The 23,963-nt window shown below is 32.6% G+C and overlaps 1 pseudogene; it reads left to right on the forward strand.

The window, feature by feature from the left end:
- Positions 1-23,533: 23,533 nt before the first annotated feature.
- The window catches only part of LOC128174582 (uncharacterized), a 130,935-nt pseudogene continuing 130,505 nt past the window's right edge, over positions 23,534-23,963 (forward strand).

Genomic DNA, 23,963 nt, shown 5'->3' on the forward strand with positions numbered 1-23,963 from the left:
CAAAATCAACTCCCGCCAGTTCTTCAGTACTTTGTTATTCTTTGGTTATCAAATTGTTGATTTCGGTTGGCAGAGATAATGAAAAGAACTGGCTTGATTTTTTAGTTCATGTGTATTTTCGATGTAAACAAACTGTCTTGCATATAACACTTGACCGGTGGACAGAATTCATTGACCTTTGTTAGACAAGTTTGCTGCGTCAAATTTTCTTGATTAGCCAACAATTAAATTAATTATGCAGTAACCGTGATATCGTTAAATATGGTGATTACAAAGCACAATTTCTTTTCGCTTTAAGTGCCCTCAGTACCTCGATGAATTTATTAATTTTCTGGTAGCTGCTTCGACCTGCGTTGTTGCAATAACTGGGTGATGAATCAATTCTTTTAAATGTGACGGTAGTTTTATATTTTTTGCTGCGGAAAACACACGAATCGTTAATAATTAATGTGTCTGAACGTTACACTTTAAAGTAAATCACTACTTGAAAAGCTGTTCTCTGAAGCGAAGTTGTGTTGATTTCTCGTCTCAGTTACGTTACACCATTCGGTTCTCACTAATTCAATCCGTTCCCGACGTGTACAGAAGCTTAAACAAGTGTATACAACCTAACACATGTGTTTAGAAGACATTTTACTCGTGACATTGAACTTTATAACAATCCGATTTAGTGAACTTAAACCCTGAGTATACAACGTCCTTAATAACAAACTAAACAGTCAGCTGAAACGTAGCTCAATTTCTAACTCGTACACTCTTACTCTGACAAACGCATCTTGGAAAAACATATAATAATGAGATTTGATTGGAGTGACCTTCTAAATAATGTGAATGTAAAATATTATCCAATCGGAGAATATTTCTCTATGTCTAAACCGACTATCGCCCAAGTTAGTGACTATTTATTCATCTACGTTAGTCGGCTGATTGTCGTGTAATTACATTGATTCTTTATGTGTCAAACACACTTTAATTAGGAACTTACAGTACATGTAATACCCCAACTTAAAGTTTAATAAAATGTTTACACCCAAAAGTGCATTTATAAAAGCATCTAATCTTATTGACGATCTCTTTTTTCATAGAAAATATAATCATCTCGTGAAATCTTACTATACTCTGTCCAAAGATATCCCGATTCACATTTTGCTTAACTGCGTGATAGTATTAATTACCTTGGGTTCAAACGATGTTCATCCAAGAGTATGAAACATTTCCAAGATTTCTCAGTCGAAACGCCCGTGATACATGTAGCTTATCAGATCTAAATACAATGCTAAAAATTGTGATGTCTACGGGGATTTTGTATTGCAGCAACCCGGATAACGTTGAAATATCGCCCGATGTTTGTAATGGAGAAAAGATGTAAACATTCCCCATTATAAATCTCCGAAGCAATCTGTTTTCGTTCCTGTGCATTTTTCCGAGTGAAAGATGATAATGTGTCAAAGAAATTATCTTGGAAATTATCCCTTTTAACTATTTCAATTGCACTTCTTTCGCTGATATGTGTATTTTTTTTTAGAAATCATCCAAATGTGCTGCATATATATCTTTGGACAAACTATAGTTTCTTTGTAAGTCCTAATTACTTGAAACTAACAGAAAACCGGTTCATCTTTGGTAATTTCATTTATGAAAATGGATTGAAATTCATCATATCGTGTTTGACAACCATTTTAAGTGATTAGCTGTTTTAAAACATTTAAGAATATTGTTGCACATTTAAAAAAAATTAAAACTACAATTCTGATTTTCAAGTTACAGTAAATATAGAAAGTATAGAGAGTAATCAGAAAAAAAAATACTGCAATAATAGTCTTTAAATTTAAATAAATTATGCATGATTTACTGGTAGTGTCACTGACCATATGAATAGTAAACATGTGCTGCATAAATGTCTTTGCACAGAGTATACATGGTTGTTTTTTAAGGATTTTAACAAATTTACTCAGCTATGTTAAGGGCGTTCATAAAAAATAGCGATATTTATCACATAAAATGTTAGCCTTTGAACAATCTTGGTATTCTACTCCAAAAAATTGTTAAACAAAGTGATATTTTATCGATTATACAAGTTAAATAATTTGTTATCACATGAGCAATTTTTGAGTCTCTTGGGAATACCCTGTCACGTGATACTGCTATAAATAGATGAACCAGGGATAATACGAAAAAATGCAAAGTGCAAGGGCATAACATGAACAAATATAGTTATTTCTGTTTCTAACTTGTAAAATGAACCTTCAAAATTTCGAAAAGTGCTGGGAGCTTAAAATATTCAAGTAAAAACAATTATTAAATTCAATGTAAACAGTGTATGAACAGCAATCTACTGGGATTTCCCAAAATTAACGCTTATTTATATGAAATGCGTAGCGATTTCATACAGCTCCCAGCACTTTTTGATATAATGGGGATACAATGGTAAGACAAGGAAATTTTCAATATATTTGATCAAGTGTATGCCCTTGCACTACTGCATTTTATCTGACCCATTTCACATTCAGCGTCATTTGCGTGAAATTCAAACGCAACACTGACTAAGATCATGATTTTAATTTTCTTTCTTAAAATAATTAAACGCTGTGAATTTCACTAAAATAATGTTAAAATTTTTATTCTTTTCACACCAATCATCATTACAAAATTGTTGAAATAGGAAAAAATTAATTTCATCTGGTTTTTTTTTTGTTTGTTTTTTTTTTTTTTTTGGGGGGGGGGGGGGGGGGGTAAGTGTTGAGTTTGTAATTTACACATTTATGTTTCATAATAATTTACATGTATGTTACTATGCTGGTGAATAAATTCTTTTAATGTATAATCAGGTTTAATTGTAATCATAATTGATATTTTAGTACTAATTACAGAAAGCAATAAGAAACAATATATCGATATATCAATATTATCAAGAATTTATTTTAATAATAAACTTTACAAATACTATAGAAATTGCTTTTCTGTGACAAATTGTTCAACAAGACTAGTGTTTTCTGATTTTAAGTATTTTTCAGCCATAATGTGGAATTTATGGAAATTGACAATTTTTCTTGCACTTCATGTTCTTCTCTTCTGTCTTTTTGATGTTAGGAGGTAGTCCAGTTGATAAGAAAACCAATACCTGAAATGATGAATATATATCAATTTCAAATTTCATTTCAATAGATCTAAATGCAAATTATTATGATAGGTAACATTAGTATCATTATCAATATGATATTAAAAAACAACAAACTATACATGAAGTTGAAGTGAGTAAAAGAAATACTTATATAGTACCTACTTTTTATCAACATCCCAACAAGTGTTTTCAGTGGACCATCTACTGCTAAGTAACCCTGAAAATGAATAATGTGTCATAATTAGCAAGCTATTGTGTTAAAGATAACATGAAAATGAAACATTACTCTATTATTGGGCATATTAATGGCGGTTTCAATTTCAGTGATATTACAACAGGCATAATCAAATGTTTATTCTTTAAAATGTGTGGAAATTCAGTTTGAACACACTTTAATTTTGTCTTAAAAAAAATTAATTAGATCTTCATAAAAGAAGGCTGAATAAAATAACACATTTCGATTTACTTAAACAACATTACAATCTTGTCTATAATCATTCCAGATCCTCACAGTAATCTTTGTAGTGCTAGCACATACACTGTTTGGCCATGGACTTTTTATTGTGTACTTCGAACATGGAGGAAATGCGATCCAATATAATCGCAATATGAGACTAGTAAAAACCTACAATGAGCCCCAATGCTCTTTATCATCAAAACTAGCGAAACGCAGAACAATTACTTTGCCTGACTGAGTCACCAAACTGATGTTTGAACACAATATTACATGAAAAACAAATGTAAACAAGTAAACAAAAATGAAACCGATGATTTTCACTTCGCTTCCGTTCCATCCAACAATATTAAATAATATAAAACAAAATCTAGGGGAAGTACAGATAAATCCTACCTTGTTCAGTTGAATCCTATGCCGATTTCTGTCCTTGTTGGTTGTAAACGAGTGAAATTCCGAGATATATCACTGAAGTCCACATGTTTATTCTGATCACAGCTGCAAGCGCCGATGTGACGTAGTCAGCCTCGACACGTCATCAGACGACTTAGGAATTTCATGATTTCGCGAGATATAAAAAATAGTATATGATTTTATTTCAGTACACCTTTCTTAAACCATTCAAACCCAGAAATTAATCATATTCATTTTGGTAGATGTTTGTTAATTACCAAAATACCCATATCTCGTAAAATCTCATGAATAAGGGGCGGGGCTTATGCAAATTTTTCTAAATCACACGTGGTAGAATTCTTAGACCTTCCTTAACATAGCTGAGTACCTTTGGCCAATGCTCCTTTTCACTGTACACCCATCCAGCATTGTCCATGTACATTGTCTCCGCTGTCGTCTTATTTTCGTAATTGAGTTCACAGAAATTAGCCCCTTTGCAATAGTTAACAGATTTACACCGTGGTGTTACTAGACATTCTATCACACAGTCCAGGAAACTGAGTTCTGGGAAGGATTGAATCAGTTTCCTGTCCAGTCTGTGTCCACGCTGAAGTTTAGAGAAGCCCGGTTGCAGGCTGCCATAACACGACACGAGGAAACTTATTAAAAACCACGGACATCGGACAATTCGGAACAGCAACATTGCATTGTATGAAGATACAGTTTATTTCTACTTTGAACAGCATGAATGCACCGTTTGAGTTTGTAATTGATATAGAGGTTGTTTTTCTTTTTTTTTGGTACTTGACTAAAATGCAATCAATAAGCACACGTTAAAATGAATAATTAACATCAATTCTCTGTAAAGACCAAAATATTCTTATAGGCTCTTGGCACACATTATCTCAGTTTTCATGAAACTTTCTCAGGTGATTACTACTTATAAGGTATGATATTACCCACCATCAAAATAATGCCTATTACCTTGGTTGCCATGGTAACCAATTTCATTCATTTAGGGCCCAAATACACAGGTTTTTTAGTTGGAAAATAAGGTTAACCCCAAGTCACATGGCAGGCTTATTTATAAATTTTCAAGATAAGATACATAGTACAAATATAGATGTATATGATGCAAGAGAAAAGAATCTCAATGTCCTTGTTTATTTTAAAGCTGGTGCCTCACAGATGGCCAAAATTTCTAAATCTTAATATTTCAATTTGTTACCCTCAATTTTTTAAAGTCTCCCAAAAATTGCTGGCAAAGAAAAAATAAATCAATTGCAAATTTTAAAACATCATATTTATATAACATTATTTATAAAAACCAGAGGGGCAATCTTTTTTCATTTTTGTTTATTTTACTTCCAAAATTTGGTAATTTGACACCTTCAAATTCCCCTAAAAAATTATAAAATATTTTTTCACAATGATCATAAAACTCCTTTAAAATATTTTTTCTGCTTAAGTAAATGAGAAACTGATTAAAAATTTCAAAATATTTAAATTCAATGTATCAGGAAATGTTTCTTTACAGGAACTGTTTCTAGAAAATGAGACTTAACAAATAATGATTGCACGAAATTCTGTTTATAGATATTATGAAATAGGTAAACTGCTTGAATAGATAACAACATTATGATTTTTACCACTCTAAGAAGGCTTAAATTGATTTTTTTTTGTATTATAAAGGGCAGATAACTCCAAATATCAGCACAAGGGGAAAACGATATATCTTTTCAATGCAACTCCAGAAATAAAAATCAACACTTACTTTAAAACTAATAAAAAATTCTTCAAATAAATATTCAAAATATATTCCAAATCATGATAATAGAATAAAATTACACAACAAAGTGACAATTAGTTAATGTTGAATTGCGCAATATTTTAGCGAGTTCAGTTGGTTTAACTCGCATTGTATTTCTGAGTGGTCTGGGTATTCACTGGACTGTTCTGATCATTTGCCTCAACACTCTGCAATGTTTTAAAAGTAAAATATTACATGTATGATAATTTATTGTATGGATCATTAAATAAAATCATATTCAGTCTTACCATAAACTAGAGTTATCGTTACTGAAAGAGTTATCTGCCCCTTACAGCAGGTATGCTTTACTTCCGGGTATTCAAAGAATTACATGTATGACTTTTCTTCCGACAAAAAAAAAATAATAATGTTTGAAAACAGAAAACATCAACAGTTAATTAAAATTACAAAACAATTAAAATCAGCGTATCATAAGAATGCAAAGAACACGTTTGATTACAATTAATAACATTTATAATGTGATGTGCATATTTTTGATCAATCGGAAAACATTGCGAATGAAAGACATTTTGATTCTTAATAATCGAGCAATTGCTCCTTTTGTAAACTGTAGAGCTAACAGCTAATAGAGCTAACGGATTGATGTTGGTAATAGTGATATCTCTGTAAAACAACTTCACCTGATACGCAGAATTGAAAGATGTCATGAATATTAGAATGGGTTGGAACTGAAAATGAAGTTTTTTCTAAAAATCAAATATAGAAATACAATTCCTAATAAACTGTCCTTATTTTTTTCTGAGGACAACGCTAATAAATAGGGAAATTACGCATATATATATTCTGATTAAATTAAGATATACATGTACGAGACCCCAACATAACGGGCTTGGATTTTAGGAATTTGTGAACTGATTTTTATTTTTTAATTGTTTTTCGTCATGATTTTAGGTCGGTCTGCTCTCACGCACACACTTTTTCAAAATACAAAGTTTGCGCAAGCCTGTTGAGATGTATTCGTTCAAAATGCCATGCATTCATGAAACATATATAGACGCAGTAAGTATTGGTGTCTAACCAGGCAGCGACGGCCATCAATTCAGACAGCTGTATTTTCTTGTGTACGATGTTTAATCAATGACAACCATTTGAATTTCTCAACAAAACAGATTTATTGTAAGAAATAGATATAACAGGGTGACGAGGAATGACAGTGTTGAAATTAGAATGCATTGCTATATTATTTTATAGATTTCATCGAAATGAGAATTTGTTTTCGGTTTAAAATAAGACTTACTTGTTTCATTCAAGCCTTTGATGAGACTGCTTTAACACACCCTTTGAAGTTTGTTTTACTTTTAGTACCTTTATTAGTTTTATCATTTATCATAGTACCCTTTATATAATTGAGTTGTACTTTATAGACGTGCCATCTGTAGCAAACAAATTATGGTAAAGTGCGAGCAAATATTAAAGCTGATTTTAAAAAGAAATGCACAAGAGCAAAATTAATATCAATTAGCCATACACATGAAAACCATGTTTTGGAATGAACTATTAATATAACTATAAACGTGAATGTTTTCGATCGAAATCGTAACGCAACTGTAAATGAAAACATGATCACAAGTTATATGCGAAAAATTGCGCAAAAAGCTAGGTTGCGAATGTTTTAATCCGTTATCTCGTAAATTCGCATGATGAAATCCAAATTAGTCAATAATTAATCTAAATGAAATCGATCAAGTTGAAGTATATAGTAGCGACCGCCAATGATCAGTGCAGATATGTAGGTATAATGCCTATCTTTGTACTTAGACATACTGATAGAATAAAAAATTTTCTTTATACAGGTGGACAGACGTGTCTTTATGATTGTTTTGCATGTCCACTTCACTGGAAAATATAATGCACATGTATCAGCTGAAACCACATGTACGCTCTTCATCGCAAGCAATAGCATTAATTATTGGTAGGTTGCCGTTGCGTAGCATAAAGGAGGGGGAGGCAAAGAGCCCCCCCCCCCCCCCCACTTCTTGCAGCAGATAGTTTTCATAAGTTAACATATAAAAAAGTGAATAAACATAAAGTCCCTCGAACCACTTTTTGGGGAGCACCATCCATGTAAACACAATTGAAATGAATCTGTGAAAAGAAGGAAACGAATAGTGAAATCGAAGTTATGATTAAAGATACGCAGTACAGTTCGCTATACTCCCTCCCCCAACACAAAAGGATTAGGATTTTCATGGTTTGTCAAGATTTTTTGGATGCCCCCCCCCCCCCCCCCGCGCACTTTAAAAAACGATGCTACTATTAAACGCGCTATTCAAATCTCCGAACTGTTTTGCATTATTACACCATCCTTTAATTGCACAATTGTCTTTTTACATTGAAAATTTACATCAAAAACCGATTAAACAAGACCAAAAACGTTTATAATAACCATTTGTTTATACTAGTAAAATAGCGTATACATGCTCTAATGGAGAGATAACTCATGTTACGAACGATAACTCCAGGTTATGGAAATCCCGAATACATGTATGTATTTCGCATAGAATACCACAACAGACATGTTCAAATGTGACTGAATGGTTTTTTTTTATGAAATAAGAAACAAAATGCTGATGCGTTTGTTTACATGTACAACATTTAAAAAGAGGAAATGATTTTTAATTAATATCTCAAGAAATATTGAGTGTTATTTTCACATAGAATATTAGTCTATAGCTGCATGCACTAATTAACGTTTGAAATTTCATATTTCTTTTTCTATACTTAAAGTTTGATCTGATCTTCTTTCTGTTCCATACAGTTAAAAAAACAAATGTTTATTTTTTCATGATATTTAACGAGGTCTATCATTATATCATAATTGTTCGAGAAAAATGAATTGTAAAACAGACAAGTGTTTGTGTAGATTGACATGAACAAGTGTTACTGTTGATCCCTGCATGATAGATAATATACTATTAGCTGATTTGAATATGTACATGTGACATCACTTTTTGATTAATTTTGTTTAAAATCATCAACTCACATTTTCTGTTCTATGTGTTCCTTTTAGCAGACTCTGTTGTGATGATAAGAGCCAAACTCATTTATTTCTGCAGCATACACATAATCCTACAATTGTACTTTTATTATGTACCTTTATTTTAATGCTGTTAACCGTACAATTATATGATATAATCTAAATTAAATCTGGTTAATTTTTTTAATGAATTTTTTTACATGCATTTCTACTGATATAATTATTATTTTAAGATAATAAAAAATAAGACATTTACCACACCGTTTATTTAAGGGGTCATCTTAAAGTTTGTTAATTTTTAACATAGGACCCTATGGGATTTTGCTTGAAATTTATCAATTTTCCACATTTTTTACAATTTCTTTAAACTTCTGCCCTAGGGATTTCTTTTCTGTTCTACATATCAAAGTTATTGCTAAAAGGCATCAAATGGTCATTTATAAAACCCTTTCACCTTCTGGTTTGTTCCAGGGGTCTCATCAAAGTTATTTTTTGTATGCCCAATTTCCAAGTTTGTCAGATAATGGCTATTTTTTATTTGACAAAGGCGGGAAAGGTGATCTTTATTGTATTATAAAAAACATTCAGGAATATTTAAGTAATAAATAAATATATAACATTACATATTAAGTGTAATTAATATAAACCACATGGTTACTGTTTTGAAATATATGAATTAAGCTATATTTAGGGGGGTTAAGAAAACGTGACAGAGAGCTAGGCTTCCTGAACCCTATTCACGTTTTCGACCCGAGCCCAAATATAGCTTATACTTCGAGACATTTATGTGTATTCCACAACATGATATCAATTTTACGCATCAAACTAGATATTTTAAACAAATTTCGCTGAATATCTGCAGTTAAAACTATCACACCATGGCGTCAACAAAGCAAAAAAATGACGTCACAATACAAATGAAACGCTGCGCGAAAGCGTGCGTACTCGTTCTGTACACGGTCTCGTTAAGTAACATTATACAGATAACCTAAAATGGTCAATTAAAAAATATAATAACCACTGTGATTTCGCAATGCAAATAACACGAAGGACCTGGGTGACGCTGGTAATAATTTGTGAGGTTGTTTGGGGGGAGGGGGGTAATTATGTTTGCCAGGGAAATATGATGCCTGAATTTTTATATTTACTCTGTACATTTAGACATGAGGTGTATCCATTCAGACAAACAAATCAACAAGCAATGGAAATTGGAACAGACTATAAGATTAGATTTGATTTGAATGTGAATATACTTACCTTGGCCAAATGGAATAAGGACTGCTATGGACTGCATGCTATCTCAATAGACAACTTTTTTTCACTTGTTCATGAGGGTTCTCAAAATGAGTAAATCCTACATAATGGGGATATAGGTCTGGTATTTTAAACATATACATTGTATATTCCAGAAAATGTCCGTCAATTTAATTAAACCACATCACTGACACCAGATCTGACTTCCACATCAAATGCATGGCAATGATGGATTTCTGTAATCGCTCTGGGTATCTCTGAAATATGCTCGTCATGGGTTGACACTCTGGAAGAGTACACACTGCGATTCTTTTCATATTCCCCACCATCAGAACGGTGTAAGGGATTTTAGTTGTATTGAATTCCTATATAATGTTACAAGTTGGTAACTCATTAGTGCTGGATTCGTATGTCAGATTACCGAAACTTAAGTAGAGGAAATATCTGTCTGTTTTATTTGATCAAAATTGTTTTAATTGTACAAGACAGTCACAAGTTTACAAAAGGTTTAAAGACAGCCCAGGTCCGTAATTAAGCTAAATTCCGATAGAACATTGTTAATTTCATATTCAACAATTCATTAGAGACTTACTCTAAATACATGTACTCGAAAACTTAAATCACATGCTTTCTCCACCCCATTTTGATCTATCTTTTTCCAATGTCTGCTTTTGCCATGTTGTCGTGACTTTTTTGTACTTCAATACTGAAAAGTAAACAAAGGGAAGCAACTTTAAATTGGATTTTGTGGAAAAGCGATAATTTCAAATAGTTGTGTGTGAAAGCCTGTGAATATACCGAAGCCAATTTTAGTTTTTCACTATTTTATAAGCAAAATCTATGAAACACAAACCGATCGTATTGTTAGCTGTACCTTTCACTAAAATTAATTTATGTGTACAGTTACATTGATTACTTGCTTTAAAATTAAACTAATGTAATGATAAAACCTTCATTCATTTAGGAAGCATACAGGATATTTTCATAATGGTACTCTATATTTCATTTCACAGACGCAAAATGTTTCAATGTCGTTGCTATGTAAACTATGAACTGTCAAAAATATAGCCCTAGAGAGTCTTCATATGGAACATTCAGAGAGATAAAATTCAATTCCATGATAAAGCGTGGCCACATATTTTTGGTCTTTACAAAGAATTGATGTTAAGGAGGCCGATTTGGGTTTTTTTGCGGAAAAACTACAATAGCATAACTCTTTATTTTTTAACCATATGTAGTTTAAACCATCTCTAGTTTATTTGCGAAGGTTCATAAAAATCGACCGTCTGGTTCTTTTTAGGGACCATCTCAAAATAGAGGTACATTTACTATGGGAATATATAGGAAACTGTCATTTTCCGCACATCAAAGCAGTTTAAAAAAATACTACAATAGCTTTTTTGTCAAATTGTTATATATGATTAGTAATATCATCTCCTACCTTATATATAAAACACACAAAATTCTACCGTCTGGTTTTTAGTGGGTGTCATCTCAAAATATAAAAATGCACCAAATTTTGCTATATATTTGGATCATCACGAATGATAATTGGTACAATGGATTCATTCCAAAAATGAGGAAAATATCTTCGAGGATAGCATCATTCTGTATATAAAATTTCAACAGCGTACAATTTTTACTTTTTCTTTTATGTTATTTCTTATAACGTACTCCTACAAAGCTTCATTTTATCATAGCGTCATAAAAGCGCAATGGCAATGCTCCCCTACCGCACAACGTAAAAATCGTGTTAAAAATAAAAATTTCCTTTAAAAATCTAAATATTTTTATCTGTATTTTGTTTATTGTGTTCAATTTTTTAAATGATATCGAAAAAAATTCAGAAGAAGTATAAATCAACTGTATTATATTAGAATGCGCAAAAACATGCGCAATGCAAACTAAAGTCGGCCTCCTTAAATCATGAGATGGGGGTAAGTAGGTGGACATTCATCGTTGGTAAAACATTTTGCTGTATGCGTGAAAGAATCACTGTGGCAGCGTCCTTCCACTGGTCTCAGACCTCACCAAGCAGGAAAAGTCTCCTTGCCTAGCGTACTAGGTCCTTTAAATTGAAAAAAAGAATTAATAAAATCAGTGAGCAACTTTTGGGTTTTAGAATTTTAATTGTTTTACTGACCTATAGTAAATCAGTCACTTATCTTGAAAGTTTTTATTGAGCACCTCCTATTGTGAATGTTCCCTACCAGTTTCGCCTCTTCCGTGGACAGGCCGACGTAAAGATCTTATTCAAAGGGTCTGCAAAGAAATGTTTAAAAAATACAATACATCTTAAAACCTTATAGAGGTCAAATTAACCTTCAAATATCTAAAGTTTTGTTTACATAAATTGTGTAGCTATTAATTAATAGTAAGTATCGAGAAATATCCATATATTACATCCAAATCTATTAAAGTTGGATATTTTCATTTTCTTCTAAAAGAGATCAGTACATTTTGAAAATTAGAATTAATCACTAAGACCCACCATAAACAAACCCTTTCCAAGTTTAAACAAAATCTTTACAACTACAGTCATGTAGAGTATTTGTTACAAAATACGTTCATTGCATAATAATTTTGGAGATATGAAGGGTAATTAGTATTTCAATTTACTTTAATGTGTAAAGCTTGAGAACAATTGTATTTTACAAAGAAATCATCAAAAAACAAACTCTTAAGTATATCAAAAGCATTTGTCTCTTTTACTAAAGGTTTATACATCTAACATTGTATCTTGGCCAGGTATTAATTTTGTATTACGTCTTAAGTATGACGCAGCTGCGAACGAAGACCTAATCTGTCCGCAATTTCTCATATCAATACTGCAATATTCTTTTCATTTGACATTTATATATTTCTTACAGTTTGGTAAACAAATTTTATGTCATTGTTGAGGATTTCAGAGTAGGTCTACAATCTCCACCTTTCTAGTACAACCCGCACCACCACTGGAAGTCAACACGTTCTTGGTTACGCGTACAGTAGTAGAAAAATAATGCTGATTCTAAAACAGTTTAAGCCCCTCCCAAAAATGCTATAAATAATGCTATAAGGCTCATAGTTATTAATTTATAAACAAAAAGTGGTCAGAAAAGTTCACTTGAGCTATTAGCTCGGATGAGCTAAAAAAGTCTACGGTGATGTTGTTTTCTTCTAAACAGACAGTAAAGATACACGTTTATTAATTACATGTACACAAAAAAGGGGGTTTATTTCTGATCAAGACTCTGATTTAACCCTTTTTGCTTCTTCTGACTCTGTTAAGGAGTTCATTAGATGATGTGTTTCCGTCTGTCTTCATGGACCATGCGTTAATAAATTTGTATTGAAAATATTGTAATATTGGAACTATGGGTTTTAAATATATCAGTGTAGTAGAGCTGTAATACTATTTAAAGTTATCTTTCTTGGTTCTGCGACGAAGTGAGCTGTTTTCATTGACAACCGTTGCAATTTTAGCTAAATAGTAATCCACTACATTTCCCTTGCATTTTGTCGTTTACTTAAATTTTTTGTTATTAGTTTTGATTCATTAATTATCATATCATAAAAAAATCAAAGTCATTTTAACATCTGAATAATTAATTGTTGCTGTTCTTTATTAGGTCTTTCCACCTTTCAGGTGAAAGACCTCTTGTTTTCTTTATGTTTTTTCTTCTTCTTCTTCTTCTTCTTCTTCTTCTTCTTTTTTTCTATTTAGCTCGGGGTGACTTTTTTATTATTAGAGTTATCCAAACAATTTAAACTTTATGTAATTGCTCATTAAAAGTTATGGTACCAATTGACCCTGTGTCAAAGAACTCCCAGAACTTACAGAGTTATTGCCCTTTGAGAAGAAAATGCTTGTTATCGCTACTCCTCTGAAACCATAAGAGATACGGATTTGGAACTTTTACCAATGTCTTCATTACACTTAGATGGTTCTTCAATCTATTCATACCAAAAGGATTTGAGGCCCCCTTGTAGTAGTTATTGCCCCTGAAAGTATTTAAATTTCCATAAAATCACTTCCAACTTTTTTATTATTTATCATAGAGACTTCGGACCACTTGGGATGGAAGAGTCTACCTTGGCCGAACAAAATGACATAAAGGTCAAAGGTCAAGGTCATTTGAGAAGCTGTTGATTAACGAGTTTTTATATCTCTTTTGTTTAGGGTGGTAGAGAAAAACATTTTTATGGATGTAGTAGGACATCTAAAGACATTTTAAAATATAGCCCCTTGGCTCATACCTTTGAATAATTACAGAGTTATAGCCCCTATTGTACGAAATGCTTGTTATCGCTACTCCTCTGAAACTATAAGAGATAAAGACTTGGAACTTTTACGAATGTATTCAGTATACTTGGAGGGTTCTTCAATCTATTCATACCGAAAGGATCTGAGGCCCTCTTCTAGTAGTTATTCCCCCTGAAAGTTTTTAATTTTCTATAAAATCATTTCCAACTTTTTTATTATTTGTCGTACAGACTTCGGACCACTTGGAATAGAAGCGTCTACCTTGGCCAAACAAAATGACATAAAGGTCAAAGGTCAACGTCATTTAGAAGTCTTTTAATTAATGAATTTTCATATCATTTGAAATACAGAATTATAGTAAGGGTTTCAATAGCTTGCTGGATTGCGCAATAAGGTATTCAATTGGGTCAGCCAGGTATCACATCAAGTCCTGTGGCTACTCAAGTGGAACTTGTTATTCATTTTGTACAAAGACAGCTAGCCTGTAGAACACTCTCTTCTATTGTTAGCTTTACTGTTTATTCGATTGTGTAAAGAATATTCACTTGGCTCAGTTTTGTTCATAGTAAGTGGAAAAAAATTCAGAAAAGTAATTATATAAATCTTTACCGATATATACAACATGGAATTTTTAAAAAAAATGGCTTGATAATAATAAAAATAAAAAATCTCTTTTAAAACCATTTATCAATTAATGGCCTTGTGGTTTTCCCATTTTATAGTACAACATATATCATAGGTATAGTAATGTTTTGTAAATCTTATAGAGCAATCTAGCAATTCATTAAAATATTAGGTGGAAAGACCTCTAATTGTTCTCGAACAATTAGCCTACTAGTTAAGTATAAACTTTCTCGTGATAATCCAGGAAAATTAAAGTGAAAAAAATAAACCATAACGCATTTATAACTCATTTGCTTTTATAACAGCTTCATTGGAATTAGTGAATTTTGCCAGTGCTATCATCTAGTCATTTATAAGACCTTTAAAATTTAATACTAGGTAAATAAGAATAATATTTTTTCATAAATTGTTTTTGAAAGTTTTACACCGAAACAACATGCAAGAGACCGATTCAAACCACCCCGTAGCATGATTTCTACAAAACTGTCTTTTTGCAGCAAGAGTTAAAATGATATAGAGCCCCTTCAAAAATATTGTTTTAGGTTCATTCGTTACCATGACAATAACGGTGTTTACATTTCGTGTAAATATGTCCACTTTAAATCAAAGGATTGCTGTTAAAGAATTTTGCCTGAACAATTTGTAAGATTTCAATGCAATGCTATGAGATTTGTATGCCTTGCTATGAGAAACTGAAATGAAGGGCTTGAAGATATTGTATGCTATTTTGGGCATTCAGATTTGCACAAAAACGCCTCTATACATTGAAGAGTTCCACACATTTGGAATTGAAATTATAAAAAAGCCAAAGTTTACATGTATACCACTTATCTGCAATGTGAAAATTTATTCTTTGGAATAAAAACATTAGTAATTTAGTTAAACATTTATCCTTTCGAAAAAAAACCCCATTTTAAACTTAGGTAAATTTATGTTGTATGCTATGCTATGGTATGATATGACGAATGAGATTGTATGCTATGGTGTGAGATTACAATGCTATGCTATGAGATTTCAATGCTATGCTATGTTGTAAAAGATATGCTTGAACTGACTGTTTATCCAATAAAATAAATCACCCTGAAGCAATGTTAGGGTTGTAATTAAAAGAGCCTTGACCTGAATTTCACAAAAGGATTTACGACAAAGTCGGAAATATTTACGGCCTCGTAAATTGATCTTTAAAGAACACAATTGACATAAAACCATTTCTTTACAAATATTTCAATTCCCATAATTATATTTTCCAGCCATTAAAATAAATCATTGATTAGTTGGAGATTAATTACCATTCATTAATGTGGGCGTAAATTATTCTGTTTACCACAGCCATGAATTATGAATGAAACTAATAGGTTTCAGTATTGATTTATAAACGTTATTACTTGTACGTCAATCAAAACTTTGCAAAAGCTATGTTTTACCGTAAAGAAAAGTGATAAGTTCAGGTAATTGCACTGATACTATGATTTTTAGGAAAACCGATATGTTTTTAATGGATGGGGGTTAAAATAATCCACTCATAAAATACTAACATGTAATTCAATAAAAACAATAACGATGCAGATGACTTTCATGAAAAGAAAACCCGAATTTAAATTTTAAAAAAGTTATGCATACTGAAATATCACGATCAAAATTTAAAGCATCTTTACGGAAATATTTTCGACGGAAATATTGCCATTTCCAGAATCCGCGGTGTATAATCTCTCTCCCCTCTTTCTCTCTCTCTCTTCATTAAATAGCCTTATTCGCTTGACTAAAAGAATAGTAGAAAATGAACTCGGAGTAATAGAAATATTCTTTTAAGTGACTGTTTCAAAATGATTTGTTCAGGAAGATATTTAGAGTTTAGACTATGACCTTAATGAAAGACATAATAGTTTTAATACCAAGGATAAGTTTATGGTTTGTAATTATTATATGAATTTTAGAACATGATATATTCGCGCGTATATATAAACATATAAATACACACTTTTGTAAATACTTATTTGAAGTTCACGTACGTAATTTGTTCGACAACCAAACTAAAATAGCTGTTATACCAATGTACAGCTGTGGCTCCTTTTCTATGGCCTGCACTATACCTGGTTTGTTGAAGGATATTGTTCTCTGAATTCCTCGTCATTTAAGGGGTGGGGTGGGATGCCGGAGGGGAGTGGGGTGGGGTAGGGGGCACATCTTACATAAGAGCGATTCACTTATATATATATATGTCGATCTGTTAATGATTTCGCATGTTTTTTCTGGCCATATTTCAATAGCTATTATCATTTGTCAATTATGCAAGGTGTAAAATGAATGTTTAAAACACTTTTTACCAGTTTATATAAATGTTTTTAAGAAAAAAAGGCATTTTTTTAGAGTGTAAGGAGGGATACATGCGCGAATCAAGAGTGTTTTCGGGGGGAGGGGGGTGTTTCGAGACATAATTAAGGTTTTCCGCTGGGAGCGGAAAACCTTACTATTATTCTGAAAAATTTTCAAATTTCTTATTATTTTTTTTTTCTTCTAGACGCCAACTTTGATCCTTAATATCTCGCTCGTTTGTTCACGGATTGTTCTGAAATTTTCAGGACTGATAACATGCCGCGTGATGTTGTCGTTGCATATTTTAGTTGAGATAAATCCCTATCGGTTCTGAGTTATTCCCCTTTTAGTAAAATTTAACGACTTCTTTTGTCCAGGGGATTTAGCTTTAACAATGACTGGCAGAGTCTCAAAGATGGGCTGGTTTGGAAGCTAATACATTGAATTTGTGCGAGATATATTTTATTTATTATTTAAATGCGAATAAAAGGGGAGATGTTGATGGTATAGATGTTGAAACAAAGGTAAGAAAAAAAATCAAAAAAATTCGCGTAATTTCGTGTTAGTTTTCTACCTGATAAAAATTTGTTATAACATGTATTTTAAAAGTTCTTGGTCTTACTCAGACCTTTCATTCGGTATGCCGCAAAAAGGGCTGGCCCTTATAATTAGAGAGTTAGAGGCGTCCAAAGTTTCTTGTCAATAACTTAAAAAGGAATAAAAATTTCTAATGCATTATTGAAGCAAAGTTGTAAAGAAATTAATTTTGAATCCTTCTATAGTATTCAATTTAATGTTTTCGTAATTTATAGTCAGTATTTGCAGAAACAATTGTTGTCAGTTTGGTCCATTTTTGTAGGGGTGCGCACGTTTATGAGGTTATGAAAGGGCTTCTTGTAATGCACTAACTGATACATGTAGTGCGCAAAAATAATTCCACATAAAATTCCCAAATGTTTTTATTCATATGTACAATTTCATTTCATATAGATGAACCTCTTTGACCTTATTTTTGTTGTTTGTTTCATAACTGTGCCCCTGTCTATATTTAGATGCATTACGAGACTCAGGTAACCGATCGATAGGAAAGTCGCTAGCTGTATTCAGGCCGTCGCCTAGACGATAGTGCATGTGCTTGTAGAGCTGGACGTACACGTTTAACGCCCCACTGTGTTACTGTAACAGAGACATTTTGAATTGTTTCAGTACTGGGAGATGTGTTAATAAAATGGTTCCAATGCATGGTAATTAAACTCAACTTTTCTACAATACGTATACACGGCCGTCTTATAAAGCACAATGTGTATTACTGACATGACAAATGTACGCTGGCAATTTAAACGAACGCGGGATTGCTCCCGATAGAACAATTCTTTTAAACAAAAAAAAAAATAAAAATACTGATTTGCGATGGATATAATATGATTATCATCGTGGAGATGATTTTAAAAAGTGAACTTAATATTCTTATACGATAATATTTGAATCCAAAGCCGCTAGTTTTAAGTTACGGTTATTAGGGATATTAATTATGACTTGCCCCGCGTTTCAGGTTTTTAACTTGCAAAACATCTACAAACGAAAATACCAAACAACCTTCAGCAGCAACTTATAAATTATTTATTCCATACACAATTCTAAAGAGGTAATTCAATAAATTTTATAAATGCTTAATACTTATATACATTCGCTATCTTCCATGGAAAAAAGTGGCATGGAAAAAATGTTGTTCAATGTTCATCAAATACGCTGTAGCCTTAGCAATCGAAAATAATTAACAAACTGTATATTGATAGATTGACATATCAACAAACATTCAGACCCGCAATGTGTTTTTTTACAAGTTCTATAAAATATAGACTCAATGACTGAATTCTTTACCGTTTTCCGTGTTGTTTATTTTGAATCACGTGTGTACGTTATGTGTAGTCATATAGATGAACACTTTAAGTGTTTAATTTTTAAAAGAAAGTGTGTACATGCAGAGCAATGCAATGCTAGGACAATTAAATTCCAACAATGTATATGGTAAGGCCGGTCAGACTGATACTGGTTCTGCTTGTTCTACAAATAGCGAATGTAAGACGAAGTATCTGGGTGTTATATTTTAAACAAATATATAAGTATTGCTTTCTTAAAAGCTTGCATTACTCAACAAAGTATTTTATTGGAATCATTCTTAGTTACCTTAACTGCATATATGTACCGCTCGGTCTGTATCCCGGAAAAATTGACTACTATCCGAAATTTTTCATACAAGGTCTACAGACTTGCAGCTAACATTACCTTTAAAAATACATTTTAGAATTTGCCGCTGTTTATAAATTCATTAAAAAGACGCGCAGAATCAAGTGGTAATATGTTGTTTCATATGGGATTTATGACGTCTATTTATATTGTTTTTATTAAATTTATTTCATTATTTCAAGCTTGTGGGTGGAATGAAATAAGTTTCACATGTTATATGACATAAAGATGTCCTCTCCCCACTTTTTCTCGCAGCAACTATTTTTTTTAAAATTTACATAAAAAATTGAATTATCATGGAGTTGCCCCCCCCCCCCCATTTTTGTAGCATGTAATGGTATGAAAATCATGAAATTATGAGTGAAATTTTGAAAATTTTGGAAAATTCTAAAAAAAAAAAATTCTTTTTTTGCTTGTCAAGATTTGTTGGATGAGTATGCCCCCCCCCCTACTTTCAAAAACGATGCTACGTGCTTGGAAATTACTCATTTCTTTATTCCCCTCTTTAATAAACAAAACAAACTAACAAACATAACCGATCCAGATAAATATAATTACATGTATCAAAAATAAACTTCAAAAACAAACTACACATTCATCCTTCACCCACAATATTGCCTTTTCGATATTTGTCATCGTTGTAGACCCGTGTAACAATCTGTTACATTATATATGTAAGTAGGTGCTTGCACGACAAAGAACCCCTTGCTGATCTACATTTTCATTAACGCATACAAAGAAAAAATATATTTTGATTTATTTTTGAATTTCTTTTGATGTAAAAAAAAAGAGAAGAAATTGGTTCTCAGTCTCTCTTTATGCCTGTTTGTTAGCGGTTAATCCAAGTTCATTTTGAATATCCTTTTGTAATATAAAAAATGCGATGTAAATTTTTTTTCATGCAATATTTCGGATAAAGCAATGAAGAGTTGTTTCTTGAAATTTTATTAGACCATAAAATTGTAAAATGCTAACATTGAAAATTGTGCCCGATTTCTTTCTTTTTTTTTAAAGTAAAACTTTATGGATTTAAAAAATGATTCTTTGAGACAAACAAATTGACATAACCAATAAGAGTTTGACAATCTCTAACTGCAGGTCTGTAGCTTTTAGTCAGAAAAAGAATCGGATGGACGACCTAGGACATAGATCGTCCATCCGAATTTCTTGAAAATTGCCATTATTTTCGTACGCGGACGCAATACTCACCAAGACTAAATGGTTTGTATTTTAAGTTTTAACTGCTTTGAAAGGTAATATTGGTTTTCTGATAATTATGAACATGAATAATAAAATAAAAATGGTTAAAATTATAGTAAAATTACCGGCATCGGTCTTCTCCGTGCGCGGATCTAGAAGGGGAAGGGTTCCAGACCCCCCCCCCCCCCCCCCGCAGCGAAATTTCTTTCAATTACGTGTACATTATAAACTTACCAAATATGCCTCGGACATCCCTTAGCAAACTCAAATAACCGTCTGACTTTTCAACCCCCTCCCCGGAAAAATTTTCTGATCCGCGCATGTTCCCCCTCCTCCAAATACAAAATTATTCTTCAAAACCCCTTGTAAAATTTCCAGGATCTCCGCATATATACTAAGAGATTCATTGGCGCTTGCGTTCGATAAAAATGCGTGTAAAACGTTTGCCAATGGTCTTTTTACCTTCGTACCGGGCATAACCACAGTCCCACTCTGTGAATAAAATGCGGCGAATCAAACTAGAGACAACGTGTTAAGATCTGTATTTGCTTATAAACATGTAGTATCATCGTGCAAAATGCACTGTTCAATTATAAAAAGTTTTTTGACTTTACTTGTAAAATTCGTAATTTTTTCTCACAGTTTATTTCTTACAAAGTTACTTTTTTATTTAGTGATTGACACTTTTAATTTTAGACTTTATATGTAATTTCAAAGAGACAGAGTGTCATGTCTCAAGGACTGTTAATCTCTTAAAACAACATTGTGCAATTATCAGATTTTCATTTCTTGGACATCAAAGACTCATTGAGTTTATTTAATTATTTTATATCTGTGAACCTTTCACTCAGCTTACTTATATCATTACCTGTCAATTTATACTCATTGTTAAGATTCTTATAAATAGTTATGTACAATTGTCAATGCGCAGTCTGGAATACGGCGGCCAGCCCCGGCGACGTCCGACTCTCCCAGAGTCTTGAGTCCGGAGGCCACTACTGGCCATATCCGAATTGTTTGTAACATGTCTGTCTGTTAAATTGTTATAATGTTGCCATCGTTGAGTCTCGTCCAATAATGTGGAATCCTGCATCAATTGCCTGTTTATTTCTCTGGAACTGTATACTGGTGGACCTTCGGGAATACTGCAAACCTACCCTTCGTTTTAGCTTACGGCCCACAGCGCGCCACAACCTTATACCTTATACACTTTTTGCCTCATCCCTCATCCGGTTCGTACTGCACACGACCGATGCAGATCCAGACGAATTCTCTATCACCGTAAAATCTACGCGGTCACAGAAATATGATACTTTGTTTCTCAGTGTTTACACATCTAATATTGTACTATGGTCAGCTATCAATTTTTTGTAATGCGTCACAAGTATGACGCAGCTACGACGGAAAACCTAATCGTTGCTTGCAACGAGCTCGTCTCTAGTTTTATACTATAATTTAAAGAAATGTGATTTTCGGAAAGGAGATCTGGACCCAACCTTTGAATCCTTTAGATCTGCACATGGTTAAATATTAATTCTCTGCTACTGTTTGACTAACAGAATTAAATTTAATTTTTCAAATATAGGACAGCCAATAGAAAGCAAAACGGGATGGTCGGACGGACAGACGGAACAGGGAAACAACAATATACCCGAACTTTCTTTAGAAAGTGCGTACAATTTGTAATTTATTAATTGATTTATAATTTCCCCCAAACCTATAATTTGTTTGGGGAATTGCAATGAAAACATTTCTTGTTTATCAGTAAAATAACTTACTAATGACGCAGATAACTGAAATGAAAGAATTCTATGACTGACAACTAACACGATTAGAGTATTAAATCTTAAACCTTAATACTTTCTGGGAAATCCATCTCCCCTGTAGGTCATTTCGCTTGTTATTTGCAATAAATCCTTTGCTGCCACATAATTACAAAAGACGCCGTTTCGCTGATTACATTGTACCAAGCGTAGGAACATCATTGAACCTAACAGTTTCTAGCCACTGTATAAAATGAAGTCCACTCCTTTAGGTGTTAGACCAAGATATTGGTATACTGCTCTCATTAAAGGTACACAGGGTAATGTGATGTGAAAAAGTTGTCTTCAAATCCAACAACTGGTTAATAATGTTTAGTATTTGTTGTTAATGTGCTAAGGTGTTTATTTCTTTTCACAATCGCATGGGCTTTAATGATTGATGTTACAGATGTGTCTTTCCTTCTGATTTTATATTCTGAGTTCCATCTATGTAAATGTATATAAAAAGTGGCATATGCAACGGAAAATGAAAACGAATTCACTTTTAAATGGTGGTATGTTGCATACGAAAATGTTGTCTAGAGTAGAGCCTGCAATGGTTTGGGAATGGATGACCAGCTGGAAATCAAGTGAATACAATTATATATATAACACCAGTGCTGCTATTCAAGTCACAAAAGACAACCATCTTGAGAATGTGGTTTGGGTTTTTTTTGTGCAGATATTAAGCAGGTACTTTAGTACATGTAAGAGTTTAGATTAAACAGAAAGGGGATTAAGATATTATGAAAAATATCCACATAGAAAAAACTGAGGACTATGAATAAAGTATCACATCCTGTTAACAACGTTGATCATTCTTAAAGAAAATTTCCGGTTGTGTGTTTCCTGATCTGATATTCCGAACCGTTTAACGACAGTTACAATGTATTTAAGAAAACTTCCTAATATGTATATAATGAATTATATAAGAAGCCATGAAGAAAAAAATCAATATCAGTTACCAGTTATAAGATAATACGCTGTTGGTATTTACTAAATGCTGTAATTTGTCAGCAAAGAAAACAGAAGTATTATTGAACTGTTTTTATTCTTTAGAACAAGCACAGAATGGTTAGCTCTCTGATTAGTAAATTTTTGAAAAAAGTGACATTTACAACAGTACTGCTTTGTTTGGTATCATTATACGAAAGAGCGACAGCTGCGGTTGTTTATGGTGAGAGGTATCGTGGTCCCTTTGTACGGGTGGTGGGAATCATTGGACAACAGCAATGTGTCCGGGAATGTAGACACAGACCCAAGCTATGTCGAGGAGTCAACTACCAGAAACAGGAACTACTGTGTGATCTCGTGTCGGCCATCAACGAAACGGAATCAAAATCTGACTATGTTAGAATTGAACTCGATCAGGTAAATGCAATTCATTCTTAACATTTCTCTCTCTCTTCTCTCTCTCTCTCTCCTCTCTCTCTCTCTCTCTCTCTCTCTCTCTCTCTCTCTCTCTCTCTCTCTCTCTCTCTCTCTCTCTCTGTACTATTCA

The sequence above is a fragment of the Crassostrea angulata genome, chromosome 2 (genome assembly GCF_025612915.1).
Source record: "Crassostrea angulata isolate pt1a10 chromosome 2, ASM2561291v2, whole genome shotgun sequence".
Lineage (NCBI taxonomy): Eukaryota > Metazoa > Mollusca > Bivalvia > Ostreida > Ostreidae > Magallana > Magallana angulata.